This window comes from Silene latifolia, chromosome X (genome assembly GCF_048544455.1).
Source record: "Silene latifolia isolate original U9 population chromosome X, ASM4854445v1, whole genome shotgun sequence".
NCBI classification, from domain to species: Eukaryota; Viridiplantae; Streptophyta; class Magnoliopsida; order Caryophyllales; family Caryophyllaceae; genus Silene; species Silene latifolia.
The window spans coordinates 82176491-82190899 of record NC_133537.1 but is presented as its reverse complement, the minus strand read 5'-3'; positions in this window follow the sequence as shown (position 1 = coordinate 82190899).

Here is a 14409-nt window from a genome sequence, read left to right as displayed (position 1 = left end):
GAAGAGTCAAATAATGAAGTTGCAGAGTTGATAAGTCTAGTACAAATGCTTATGGTAGAGGTACGAAAAGTAATGCGGCAAATGAGGTCTCAATCATGGAGTGAAATCTCAAATTGCTACATTAGACAAGAATGCAAACGAGATATCGAGTCAATTCCACTCTCTGAATCAGCGTATTGAGACCGTACATGAAATGACGCCGAGGAGCGGGTCTGCTCTCGATGGACCCGAGAAAGCTGCTGAAAAAGGGAAGAAGAAAAAGGGCGAGAAAAAGACGATCGGCGAAAATCACGGTCGATCGACCTCATCACCCGATCGATTGACCATCCGCGAAATGACATAGCTTCGGTATCATTGAAACCAGTCGATCGATCCGATCAATATGGTCGATCGACGAGGAAGCAAACATGATGACGAACCATTCCATCCTCCAATGCCGATAACTTGAGGGACTTCTTGTTTCGGTACTACACTCCAAATCATCGAGGCAAGATCCAGATGTTTATGGGTTCGTTCCGATTCCAAGGTATGACCCTACGACGGTTAATGGTTCATTCCTAAGACGGTCTGAAGAAGGGCCAAGTTACAACAAAGACAAAGTAGTGGATTTTCACCTAAGTCCACCGATGCCGGGTATGAGAGACCTAGAGGAGAGGGCAAAGCTACTTCGACAGACTCCTTATCCGAAAAGACTAGTGCCAACCAAAGATGAGGTAACGTTCGATAAATTCAAAGATTTAGTGCGTAGTCTTAATGTGCAAGTACCTTTCTTAGAGCTAGTTAATCAAGTACCTGCATATATGAAGTTTATGAGATAGTTGCTAGCTAAGAAAAGGTCTTTGAATGTTGTCGAGTCTCATCCAATTAATCGAGGAGTCTAGTTCATATTTAACTCACAAAGTCGCCCAGAAACCGTCGACCCCTGTAGTTTCTCCGTCCCCTGTAATATTGGTACCTTCTCAATTGAGAAGGCACTATGTGATTTAGGGGCTAGTGTCGATGTTATGCCCTTGAGTCCGCTAAGAAATTGGGATTGACTAGATTTGCTATTACGACATGATCAGTGCAAATGGTGGACCGTTCAGCGATTCGGCCGAGTAGGGGTCTTAGAGAATGTGCATGTTCAAATTGAAAAATTCTTTTTCCCTATTGACTTTGTTGTTTTGGATATTCCTGAAGATGTCAACACCCCAATTGGGAAGACCGTTTCTGCACACTGCTGGTGCAATAATTGATGTAGAGGAAAGAACTTTGAGATTTAAGGTAGGGAAGCACTCTATTATGTTTGCCCGGTCCCCTAGGAAGAAAGACCCCATGTGGCCCATGACTGTAATATGATTTACGAAAAGAAATCTTATTTTGTGCTTTACGATGTGCCTCGCCCTCGTGCCTATTCCTGTTATGACACCTCCGTCCCAGAATGGGAGCAAATTAGAGGGAGATTCTTCTATTTTGACTGTTGCAGGAACCGGTTTGGAAGGAAGAACTGTTCGCTGCTCCAACTGTGAAAGGAGCCAATTGTTCAGAGAGGCGGTCTAGGATGTCTTAGCTATGGCACTGACGAGAAGCCAGATGAGGAGCCCAAGAAGAAGGAGCTAGTCAAAATTTCGGAGTCGGATCTTGAGTGTGAGGAGCTAGAAGATGATGGCCATGCTTGGGAAGATGCTAGAGATGATCCATTGAGTATTCCAATCGGAGTAGAGTGGAGTCCAGCCTTCCGAGATGAGCATCGGAAGCTACTTCATGTAGACAAGCCTTGGTCGGAGATTTTCCGCAGCTTTAGTTGATCTATGCGTTTCTTAGACCTTTTAAAAACTATTTTACTTGCTTTTAGACTATTTATCGTTTTTCGTAATGCGCGAAACTTCGCTTAGTTTGGTTTGCTTAAGATTTTTATAAACTTTAGATCACATTACTTTGGGTTTTGCGCAATTTTTGGCGCATTATTATGTGTATTTGCAAGTTTATAGACCTTGTTAGCTCAATTTATTGAGCTAATTCAAGAAATCGTAAGTTACAACAAATTTCGATCGATCGATCGCCATCTCGATCGATCGACGAGCGCTACGATTCTAGGAGCTTGTTCCCGTCATCTTGGTCGATCGATTTGGGTAAGGTGGTCGATCGACCGCCGTCCGTCATTCTTTGACTGTTTCGATCATTCCCCTGCTGTGTTTGGTCGATTTGAGGAGTTGAGGGAGTCTTTTCTCCACTTTATTCTCCGATTTATTTCTGTTTTCTTCCGTTTCTTTATTGTGCACATAATTTTGCGTTTCATAAATTGCCTTCTCGGAAATTATGCGCGGTACTTTTGTTTGTCTTTTCAGGTATTTATTGGTAGCACTGCTGGCTACTGAAACCTCCTAGCTCACGCTGGTTTGAGGAGGTTTCCTTTTGCTGCGCTTAAAGTCTTGTGAGTTTCCGAGTCCTTTTCATGTCTTTTTAATTAATTTTAACGCAAAATCCCATTTCCCTTTTATTTCATTACATGACTTTGCACAGGAGACATTATGTGATTTGGTTTGGGGAAGGGTTTTGCGTTGCATTTCATTTGCTTGCATTCACGTTTACATTTTGTCTTGTATTGTTGTTTATTTTCCCTTATATATACAAAAATTCAAATAAAAATTGAAAAATTTCAATTTCAAAAAAATATCATGTTTATTTTAGCATATAGGTTGAGTCGGAACGGTAGTATTTCAATGATGACATTGCATTTGCAGCTGTTTATGCCTAAGCCTTACTTAATTGACACGTTATTGGTAGAATCATTTGCATAGTCTACGAGTTTTCGTTATATTTCTTGCTGAACTTGAGACTTGACTTAAATTTTGGCAAACTACTTATATTCTGAGGTTTAGAGCTTATAACTGGTGTCATTCATGACCAGTTTATCTAGGATTGTGAGTAGTTACTCCTTGCATATCATGTATCATTAATTTGCACATTTATTAAATTCAATTGCTTTTTGCCCGCATACATTCGGGTTAGTGGTTGGTGTCACATGCAGGGAGGTGCTTACAATTTCCCCTTAATTCATTTTACCCATTGAACTCCACATTAGCCAAATTTGCCTGTTGACCCTTTGCTACATCCAAATTTAGCCTGCCTTGTCAAGCTAGTTTAGATTGTTTTGCGGTATATAATTTATTGTGCCAAATTTGGTTTGTATCCAGTGATTTGGAGTTGGTATTTAATGAAGAGAAGGAGGATGAAAAAAAAAAGAAAAAAAAAACGTGAAAGAAAAGAAAAAAAAAAAAGAGAAAGAGAAGTTGAAAAAAGAAAAATTCGAAAAAATGATGGAAAGAAAGATTGAAAAAAAAAAAGAGATGTTGTTTGATGAGACGGTTTCTGCTCCTATGTTCTATCTTATATCATTTGAGGAGTATTTTCAGTTCGGTTTGTTGAGTTTTATGCCAAATGAAGGGCCCGTGCTTAATTCATAATCGGATGAGAAATGGATGTTGTCATATGGTTTTGTTTAGGTACTAGCTTGATCACCTATATCTCCACATTTCCATAAATTTTTTGCCTTTTCTCACCCATTGCCTCACTTTACCATATTTTTGTAAGCCCTCGACTGTGACAGGACCTTGTTTGGTTGGAATGTATGTACGGTAGTTTAAATTGTCTATCATATTAGTTGCATGCATGATTATGTGGGTCATAGTCTAGGTGAGCGGCTATTTCTCGTCCTCTCTTACATATATATGCTTACCCTTTGCTTCATGAGAGAAGAGTGACCCGTGAGAGTCCAATTTTAAAGGTCTTGCAAGGTCGATTCGACTTTTATTTTTAACGACTATATAACTCGTTTGCATGATTCATATTACTAATTGATTGTTAGTTGTTGCATTAAATTGGTTTAGGCTTTACATGTTGCATTTCGCTCTGAGATTGAACTCGTTCCATTAGGTTTTAGGATCGAGTCTAGTTCTTGCTTGGGGACAAGCAAGGGTTTGGTTTGGGGAAGTTTGATGCGTGTCTAATATATGATGTTTTGCACCTCATTTCACACGCATTTCAGAGCTCAATTGAGTTGTTTATGCTACTATTTCCCTTGTTTCGTGTATTTCTTCCTTTTTGTGTGATATTGCAGAAATATGAAGATTTCAGCGGAAAATGAGCCAAATCCGTCCCTAAGTGTTTAGCATTGCATTTGACATGGAGTAAAGACTCGGGAAGCGAATTTGGTGCGCATTTCAAGGCCTAAAAGACATATTTGCGAGAGTTTAGAAGCGAACTACCAGCTACAGTGGTCTATAGACTGACCTACATGGTCTATAGACTGTCAGAATGCTTCTCGACATTGCAGCCTGCTTCAGATGGCAATATCTCGAGTTCTAGAGCTAATAATCGAGTGATTCTAATTGGAGGTGAAAGCGTATCCTCTTAGCTTTCCAACGCCGTGTAGAACACCTGATTTGACCAAGTAACGAAGAAATGATAGCTGTTTTAAGATCGGTGCGCGCTGTAGGAATTGACAGAATGCACTCAGCATGCGGCGCATGTGGTCGATCGATCGTCCAAGTGGTCGATCGACCACCCCACGAGCTGTTGCGCAAGTTAAAAGATCGAGAATTCCAAAGCCCATTGTGATTAGGTTTAGGAATAGAGGTTACGCAGGATTATTCCTATATAACATAACCTTAGTTTTCAGAATAAGGATCCAGCTTTTATCATTCAGTTCTAAAATACAATTCAACATTCGTTAGTTTAGATTATTTCCGCCAATAAAGTTTAATCTTGCATTCGGTTTTGATCTTTCCTTCCTGTTCTATGTGGTATTCTTCTGTTCTTATATTCTGTTTTATTGCTTTCGTTCGTAGTATAGAATTGCTAGGTTAGATCACCCGAAGCCAAATTATTGTTTTATGTTACTCGTTTATTTAGCTATTTCAATTATGAATTAAATGCCTGTTTTATTAGTCAATTTTATCGTTGTTATTACCTTCAAGATGAGCAGCACTAAATCACCTTGCTAAGATGTAGGGGATCTATGGCGTAGATGGCGAGAATAGGTAACCTGCGTTAGGGCTTGGTCGATCAATCTGCTTAACTAGTCGACCGATCGAGCCGGTTGGTCGATCGATCGGGGTAGCTGGTCGATCGATGAATTCGTGTCTGATTAGCACCGTATAATTCGTTAAGTGAAATATTTAACAATGAGACCGAGAGGAGACTTGTTAGATGCTTAGTTTTGACCAACCCGTAGATCGAAAGATAGGGAAGGGCATTAATTAACGAGTTGACACGACTAAATTGCTGAGATCGAGAGATAATGTAATTTAGGCTTTAGGAATCACTAATCGGGGCGAGAGCTAGCATTAGTGAGACTTAGGGACTGGTAGCATAGGCCGAAAGGAGCTACTAGTTAACTTGGACCGAGATGACTTGTTTTACTCATCTTACACGACTGTATTTCGGACTTACCTAGGATTTTGTGCCATCGCAGCTATAGTGAACCGACCGTCTTAGCATTTCTTTTATCATTGTTAACATCATTTGCTTCTATTATTCGTTTATTTAGTTTATGTCATTAGATTTAGTTATAATTCTCATCAAAACCCCCTCACCGTTACCGTTAAGACTAAAATTGAAAGCAACTATAAATTCCCTACCTCCCTGTGGTTCGACCCTCACTACCACTTGCTAGTTGTAGTTTGGTTTTATAAATATTATTTTTGATACTCACTTCGACAGGTATCAGCTGCCAATGTGCTGCTAAAGAAGGGTTGTATACTAATATATCATAAAAAAAGACCAGGACACACTTTCTCAATAAGGGTTTGAATATATTGTTCATCCAATTTTAAAAAGAAGAAGGTGCATTTGTTAAGCTAAAGGGCATAACAAGAAACTCATAATGGCCTACATGAGTTTTAAATGCAGTTTTGAAAATGTCACTCTCATATACCCTCAATTGATGATACCCTGCCCTGAGATCCAACTTTGAGAATACATGTGAACCAGCTAGCTCATCAATGAGCTTATCAACCACTGGTATAGGAAACTTGTCTTTGACAGTTCTCTTATTGAGTTCCCTATAATCAACACATAGCCTCCATGACCCATCTTTTTTACCCACCAGAACCACATGAGAGGCAAAGGGGCTGCAACTATGTTGAATGATTCCCTGATCCAACATTTCTTGCACCAATTTCTCTATAACATCCCTTTGTTTAAGTGGATATCTATAGGGTCTGATGTTGACAGGTTGAGCATCCTGTACCAAAGGAATTCTGTGGTCATAAACTCCTCTACTGGGTGGGAGACAAGTAGGTTCCTCAAATATATCCTTGTACTGTTTCAACAAATGAACAAGCTCTACAGGTTGAACAGTGTCATCTCTGACCTGTTGAATACAACATAACACCTGGGATCCCTCATCTTCCTTGGTAACTAATTGTATAAAGCATAGATGGGCAGCATTGTCCAAGATTTTAGAAGTGGGGTTGACTGTTCTGACTTTTTGAGGAGCCATTCCCCTCAATACATGCCTCATGTCCTTATATTTGAACTCCATCTTCAAATTTTTAAAGTTCCAGTTAACTGTTCCTAGGGTACTTAGCCACTGTACACCTAAAACCATGTCACATCCCCCTAATGGAAAGATCAACACATTAGTTTCAAATTGAGTGTTCTGCAGCACCCAAGAAAACTGCTTACTCATCAATTGACAGGGAAATTGACTCCCATCAGCCACTGTCACTGATTGTGGTTCAATACAGTTTAGTTTACATCCCAACTTGACAGCCATTTGCTGATCTAGGAAGTTATGTGTACTTCCAGAATCAATCAATATGTGGATGACCTTTTTCCCAACATAATCAGTCACCCTCATGGTCTGAAAACCTGAACTGCCAGACATGGCATTCATGGAAATACATGGAACAGTCTCTACCATTTATAGCCCACATCTGACTCTTCCTCCTCGTCCACTACATCACAATCCCCATGTTCATCCTCTTCTTCTCCTATTACCTCAATTGAAAACATTTGAGTCCCTTTAAGTTTGCATTGATGATTTCTAGTAAATGGTTCATTGCAAAAATAACACTCCCCTTTCTTTATCTTTTCTGCCCTCTCAGCTGCACTTATGAAACGAGTGGGTCTTATAGAATTATTGGTAGGCAATGTCTGAGAAGGATTAGATTTAGGGGTTGACAACAATCCTTTTGAAAAATTATTAGATGGGGTCTTAGTATTATGAACTAAAGTGGAATTTTGTGAGTTGTGTTTAGGAATATATTTGGATATAGCTAATGACTCTTCCTGTAACCTTGCATATTCAACAACAGATGCAAGAGTTTGTGGTTTAAAAGCTTGAATAAATGGTTTAACAGAAGGTTTCAATCCTCCAACAAAACTGTCAAGAAAGTATTGGTCAGGGAGTAAGAGATTTCTCTGAAGCATTAAACCTCTCAAAATTTCAAAAGCATCCAAATAATCATCAATGACAACAATGTAACTATTAAACCAAGATTCATCTCTCCCGACCATATACATACTAGCCAAATCAACACGTTGATTATCAGGAATCTTGCATAGATAGAAGTATTTAAGACATTTCTTCATCCAAATTCTAGGGTTACTGCCATCAAAAGTAGGAAATTCGAGTTTAGGCATAAATTTCAGAGTATTCCTATTACCTTGATGATAGGAGTCACAAATCTCAGAATCTGATTCTCGATTTGGATTCCCTTTTTGATGATCATTTGCTTTCAATAACGCCATTATCTCCCTAAGAACTGTTGTCTGTTGCTCCAACTTCTCCTATAATGTCGAAATTCTACTCTTCATTGCTGATTTTTATTGCTGAACTGTTAATTTGCGAGTAGCAGGAGCTAGTTTATGTGTGCAATTAAAATTGGCTTAAATTTTGTGATTTCGCGGAAGCAATTGTAAGGATCAAAAGCTGATACCAATGATATAGAATGCAGGAAACTACCTAGAATTAATGAAAGAATTAGGAGTTTCGAGGTTCTATACACATTCACAATTATAGAAGAATTATAGAGAGAGAAAGAGATAGTTGAAAGATTAAGATTGTATTGAGTTTTTGTGTAAAATGATGAATGAATGATTACAACTGATGATTGCTGTTTATATACTATAATTGGACAACTCATTGCCAACTAACTGACAGCTCATCTGCTAACAACTTCCTAACAACTTTTGGCGCCAACATCCAATTCTGTTATTTCAGTTATTTAAGTATTCTGCCTACATCAATCTCATACCTAAAATCATGTTGGATTTAAACCATAACTTTTAAAAGTGGCTAAACTCCTAATAATTCGGGAACACATCCTCACATATATACGGAGTAAGATTTAATGATTCACGTATTCATATTCCTTCATCAACAAGTTGCGTCGGGTCATGTCAAGTTTGAAGATCAGGTAAGTGCTGTGGTGGCGTTTGAACTCTCCCAACTAAACCTAGTAAACGGGTCAATCGGATCGGGCCTGTTCGGTCAGGTCAATTCGGCCCGGGTACGTCACATTTTTGGGTTAATTCGGGTTTTTTTTGGATAAGTCAGGTCATTTTCGGGTCAAGTTGTTTCGTGTTCGGGTCAATGATTAAGAGAAAAAATAAAAAGTACGTTTAGTATTATTATCTATTTTTAGTTTAGTTTTGATGATTGCTTATTTATTTTAATGTAATTAATATAAAGTATGCTTTTAAATTAATCACTAGTTTTGTAACCCGTGAAAAATCACGGGCCTTTTTAACATTTTTTTCGCTTATCGAGAATATTTGTTTGTTCTATTATAAAATAGTGTTCATATAAAATTATTTTGGATGGGTTAGACAACGATGACAAAAATGGTGTGCCATCATAGATAAAATTATCCAATAGCTCTTCCATATAAACTAAACCGATATAATTAAATTAAAATTATTTTGTGTGAATTTTTCAAAGGAAAAAACAAATTTGTGAATTTCAACCTTAGGTAATGTGATAAGATGTATTTGTAGCCTTAACCGTATTAGTAGAATATCTAAAAAACTTAATTAAAAAGATGTAAGTAAAGTTAAAATTTCATTTCAAATTATTTTTTTAAAAAAATACTGAAATAATAATTTTATCATCTAAAAAAATACAAATAGACATGTTTTACCTTTGACCATATCATCATGATAGAAACGCTTTGACAGAATCAATTCCTCGAGTCATACTTGAGCTAACTATAAAAACACAGAAATATAAAGTAGGACTAATCTAACTACTATAATAAGCAAATTAACACCTTTATGATATTATAGTATTAGTATACGAAAATCATTCCTCGAACTCATCTAAATTGACATTTTATATAGAGTAATAATAAACGTGAGTAATTTTTTTAATTAGAAAATTAATTTATGTCATAAGCAAATCTTAAAAACAGTATCGTTATAAGCCTATCACTGCTGACCTCAGTTACTGTAAAATTTAGAAAAAGTATCTGCAATTCTTGGTAAACCTGGACTTATAATGAGTGAAAATCCATGAAAATGATAATCCTCTTAAATAACCTGCAATTTCAAAGAAATAAAAAGATTAAACAAAATTAAGCTTCAAAGATGCATATAATACTTAATTAAGTATAAACTAAAAAATCCGAAAGAGTGACAAAATTTTTGTACAAATGAATTGCCAAATTGAATATATATTCATATTGATATTTGCAGTTACAAACAACCTAAAGGTTACAATTAATGGTGTGCGAAGCAATTATGATGATTTAATTACAATTATGATGACAATTGAAGAATCATATATGTTGTTTTTGTTACATTTAACAAAGTGGTAAACTTAAGAGGCAATTGTTATTGTCTTTTATCAAATTCATGCACATATAATCAAATTGATTTGGATTTTCTCATTAATTTTATTTTTCGATAGAAAAAGATGGGATAAAAATACTCAATACATGTAATATTCTACATGACTTTGTGAGGAGCACTAGTTGAAAACACATTTAAAATAATCATCTCTCAGCTTAATTACCTTTTTATATTATTATTACTAATATTATTATTGTATAGAAACATGAATAGGTTGGCACACTGACATTTTCGGAAATGCACAAAACTATTAGTTAATTCAATCATCATTCAATGCATTTTTTTTGTTAAAATTATCCATTAATGTTGTATTTCTAATTAAATAATCTATAATCAAACACTAAATATAAATTTATTGTAAAAATGTCACTTCAAATAAAATTTAATACTTTAGATAGCTTTTAAACTAAATTTTTTAAATAGACCGATAGATTATCGATAATCAATAAAATTAAATAATCAAATAATTAATAAAATTCAATAAAATTAATGAATGTAAAATATCACGTGGAATAAAATTTATTGTTTTAATTTGCCTTTTAACTATATAGTATAGATTTAAAGTTTTTTTTTTTCAATTTAAAACTCGTGTTTTGTTAGGACATTTTCGGCTTGGATAGTTTTGGTTTTGGTCATTTCGGGTCAACAAAGTTTGAGTCATGTTCAGGTTGCTGTCAATTCAAGTTTGGGCTCACATTCAGCCAGCCATATTTCGGATCTTGGGTCAGCGTATTCGGATCGGTTTGATTTCGGATCATGGGGGCTACTCCCAACCAAGAAACAAAAGAAGCTTAGGGTTTAGGAATCAATATCTATCTATATTATTAAAGGAAGTTTTTTCGAGCGATTACAGAGAGTCCAACTTCTACGGAACACTTAGAGTTTCCAACTTTAAAAAAAAATATTAAAAAAACATGTTAATTATATGATTAAAACAAAGTGAACATTTAAGAGATGAAGTTTGTTATTAATATATATGCATGCATTTTGAGTTGTTCACGTATAATAATTTTATGAATATAACAATACTAAGCCAACATGATTATTGTGCATATATTATATTGCTTTATTGTCTCCAAAATTAGCAAATTAAACCATGCATTCCGTTTGTTTTCTAATTTCTTCTACTGTATATTTTTTTGCTTTCTAATTTACTAACAATTATACGTTTATTTTAATTTGTAGGTACAATGCACAATTAACGAACATGGTTCCAATTTAACGCAAACAGAGAACATTGCAAAAAGCTTACAAGTATGGATTACAAATTTTACAAGGTATAGAGCATAGATGATGTCCGTTACTTTTAAATTTCTTCGCTCATGTTTCGGTCATATTTCATACAACCCGTTTACGTGTTTATTTTACTATCTAAGGATTTTTCATTATTTACCATACAAAGTTCCATATAAGATAAGTTTTTTTGATAAGATTATTGTTGATCAGACCAATTGGTTTGATTTTGAGGCAACGATTCGCGGTTCGGTACACGACTGTTACAACAATTTCGATTCGGTGCACCATTATCATGATTAAAAAAAATAGAACATTTATTTACTATGTTGATTTTTTTTTTGAGGAAACCCAATGGGTTAATTATATTGAATCAATATTAGCGATATCTACAACATACATGGTAAGGTCATCGACCCAACATCGTCTGCCATAGACCCATGGGCCATGGCCTAGCATGAGCTATCTCATGAACATCCTTATTAAAATCTCGACGCACATACCTAAAAACAACGGACTTAAACAAATTACAAATTAAATAAATGTCTTCATAAACTAAATGAATATCGCTCCTTCCCTATTTACGTTGCTTCAAGTCATCAACAACACCAATATTATCGCTCTCGATTATCACCCTTCGGTAGCCCGTCCTATGTGCTTCCTTCAACCCATGAGGACCGCTTCCGCCACCTTCACCTCATATCTCTCTTCACGTTGAACCGCAATACCCTAGCAAATTTTGCCCGAATTCTCCCTGCATACTGCCCCCATGCCCATGCTCATGCCCAATCCTTCAACGAAACCCGCATCAACATTAACCTTGATGGTTCCTACCATTGGCTTCTCCCACCCTCCTTCAGCACGGTCAGTCCCCGTTCTTGCTGCCACACAACCGACTTCATCTTCTATTTCGTCCATAAGCCTTTGTACACTCTCAATGACCGCCAACTCACCCCTGATATCCTCTTCAAACACCCTTTTATTACGTCTCTCCCATATAGCCCAACAGAAAGTCATAAACACGCCTCGTTCCTTCGCGTCAAGCTCCCTCATCATTACCTCCACCCAATCCTTAACACTCGTGAATATCTGTTCTTTATACACCTCTATTCCTACCCCCCCCCCATATATCATCCACCCATCCACAATCTCGCACCAAATGAAGACAAGACTCCCTTTCACTTAGGCAAAGCGGGCATGTAACATCCATCCCACCAATTCGCTTCTCAATATTACTTTTCGTGGCTAAAGCATCCTGACACAGCTACCATAAGAACATCTTAATGCGTGGCAAAATAGGCGTTTTCCATATCAAATTCCATAGCAATTTTCCTCGGGCAAAACTAGACGGTTCCGACTCCTCATCATTACCGACCAACAGCCTATAAGCAGATTTCACGGTGAAATCGCCATCTTTTTCATCATCCTAGCACCACTCATCTAGCGGCCGTTGCGAACTGATACGGATATTGAGAATATGTTCTTTTTCAAAGGGAAGGAAAGTCGAGCTGATCTTATCACGGTCCCATTTGCACCTGTCTTCAGTAAGAAGGTCAGCAACTCTCATCTCCGGGTTATGTCCAAGTCGAGGTGAAATTATCCGTCTCGATTGTGTTCTAGGAATCCATGGGTCTTCCCAAACAAAGGTACTATTTTCATCCCCAATCCTTCTCCTAACCCTCATAGTAATAGTGTTGCGGCCTTCTACTATACTCCACCAAGTAAAGCTAGGATTATTCCCCATCTCCGCTTTCATGAAGGGACGATCCCAGAAGTACTTCGCTTTAAGTATTCGAGACATTAGGCTATATTGATTATTAGTGTCACTTATTTATTTTTATTTTTATCAGTTAAGTGATATGGATTATGGAGTATATCAGTATATGCGATTTTTCTTCTATTTGTAAACATGGAGATTTTTGTTAATGTTAAATGTGGTAGATTAGATTTACGTTTATAACTTAACTGTAAGATAAACTTTACGATTTCATTAATGAAATCAGTCCCAAGAATCAATATATATTACGTACCTTTTCGCACAATCAAAACCCGATCGTACCTTTTCGTGAAAAAGGACGTATATTAGGGTAAGGTAAGAGGGAATAATAATTCCCGTACTTTAATTACATTTAATCGAAACCGATCCATCACGGTGTCGTCTTTTATTATAAAGTCTCGTAATATTTAATATAAACTTAACTTGTATTTAAACCTGAAACACATAGGCCACCCGAATATTATTAAATATTATAACATTCTCCCAATTGGCCTTTGTGTTGACTTGATGGTTCAATAATACTATAATGTGCACTTTTATGTTAAGCTCATTAACTTTTGTATCTTTAATTGAACTAGAACTAATTGGATCATGGCGGCCACACGTCATTTATTAATCGACATGATTCCTTCCATGTATCACAAATCAATTCCAAATCTAAGTCACCTTTAATTTGAGAAGAGCATTAATTATCATAATTAGTCATATGTAATCCAATAACTGTAATGTATACATATACTATAATGATTAACATGTTTGTTCTAACAGAAACAATACTATAAGTGAATTCTAGATATCACATTTATTACAAGCATATTAACTTTACAATAAAAAGGCCTTTGATACAACACCCATGCGTTCTACATGGCCAATGAACGCCTTAGGTGGTAATCCCTTAGTTAATGGATCTGCTACCATCTTATCCGTTCTTATATGCTCAAATGACACTCTTTGCTTCTGTACCTCCTCTTTGACCGATAAGAACTTTAATTCCATGTGTTTAGCACCCTTGGAGTATTTATCATTTTTAGAGAAGAAGACGGCTGCAGAATTGTCGCAATAAATTCTCAGCGGCTTGGCTATACTATCGACGATTCCAAGTCCCGAGATAAAGTTTCTCAATCACAATGCATGAATAGTGGCCTCAAATCATGCCACAAATTCGGCTTCCATAGTAGAAGTAGCAATGACAGACTGCTTCCCACTTTTCTATGATACTGCCCCTTCAGCTAAAAGGAACAAGTAGCCAAATATTGATTTTCTACTATCAACACATCCAGCATAATCTCAATCTGAATAACCAATCACCTCAAGATGATCGGATCTCCTATAAGTAAGCATGAGCTCCTTAGTGCCTTGTAAGTACCTAAGGATCTTCTTCGCAACTTTCCAGTGGTCCATCTCGGGATTACTTTGATACTGACCCAACAATCCAACAGTAAAGCTGATATCTGGTCGAGTACATGTCTGAACATAGTTCAAACTCCCAACCACAGATGCATAGGAAATTCTCTCCATTTCTTTTCATTCCAGTTCATTACAGGGACATTGCTTTTTACTAA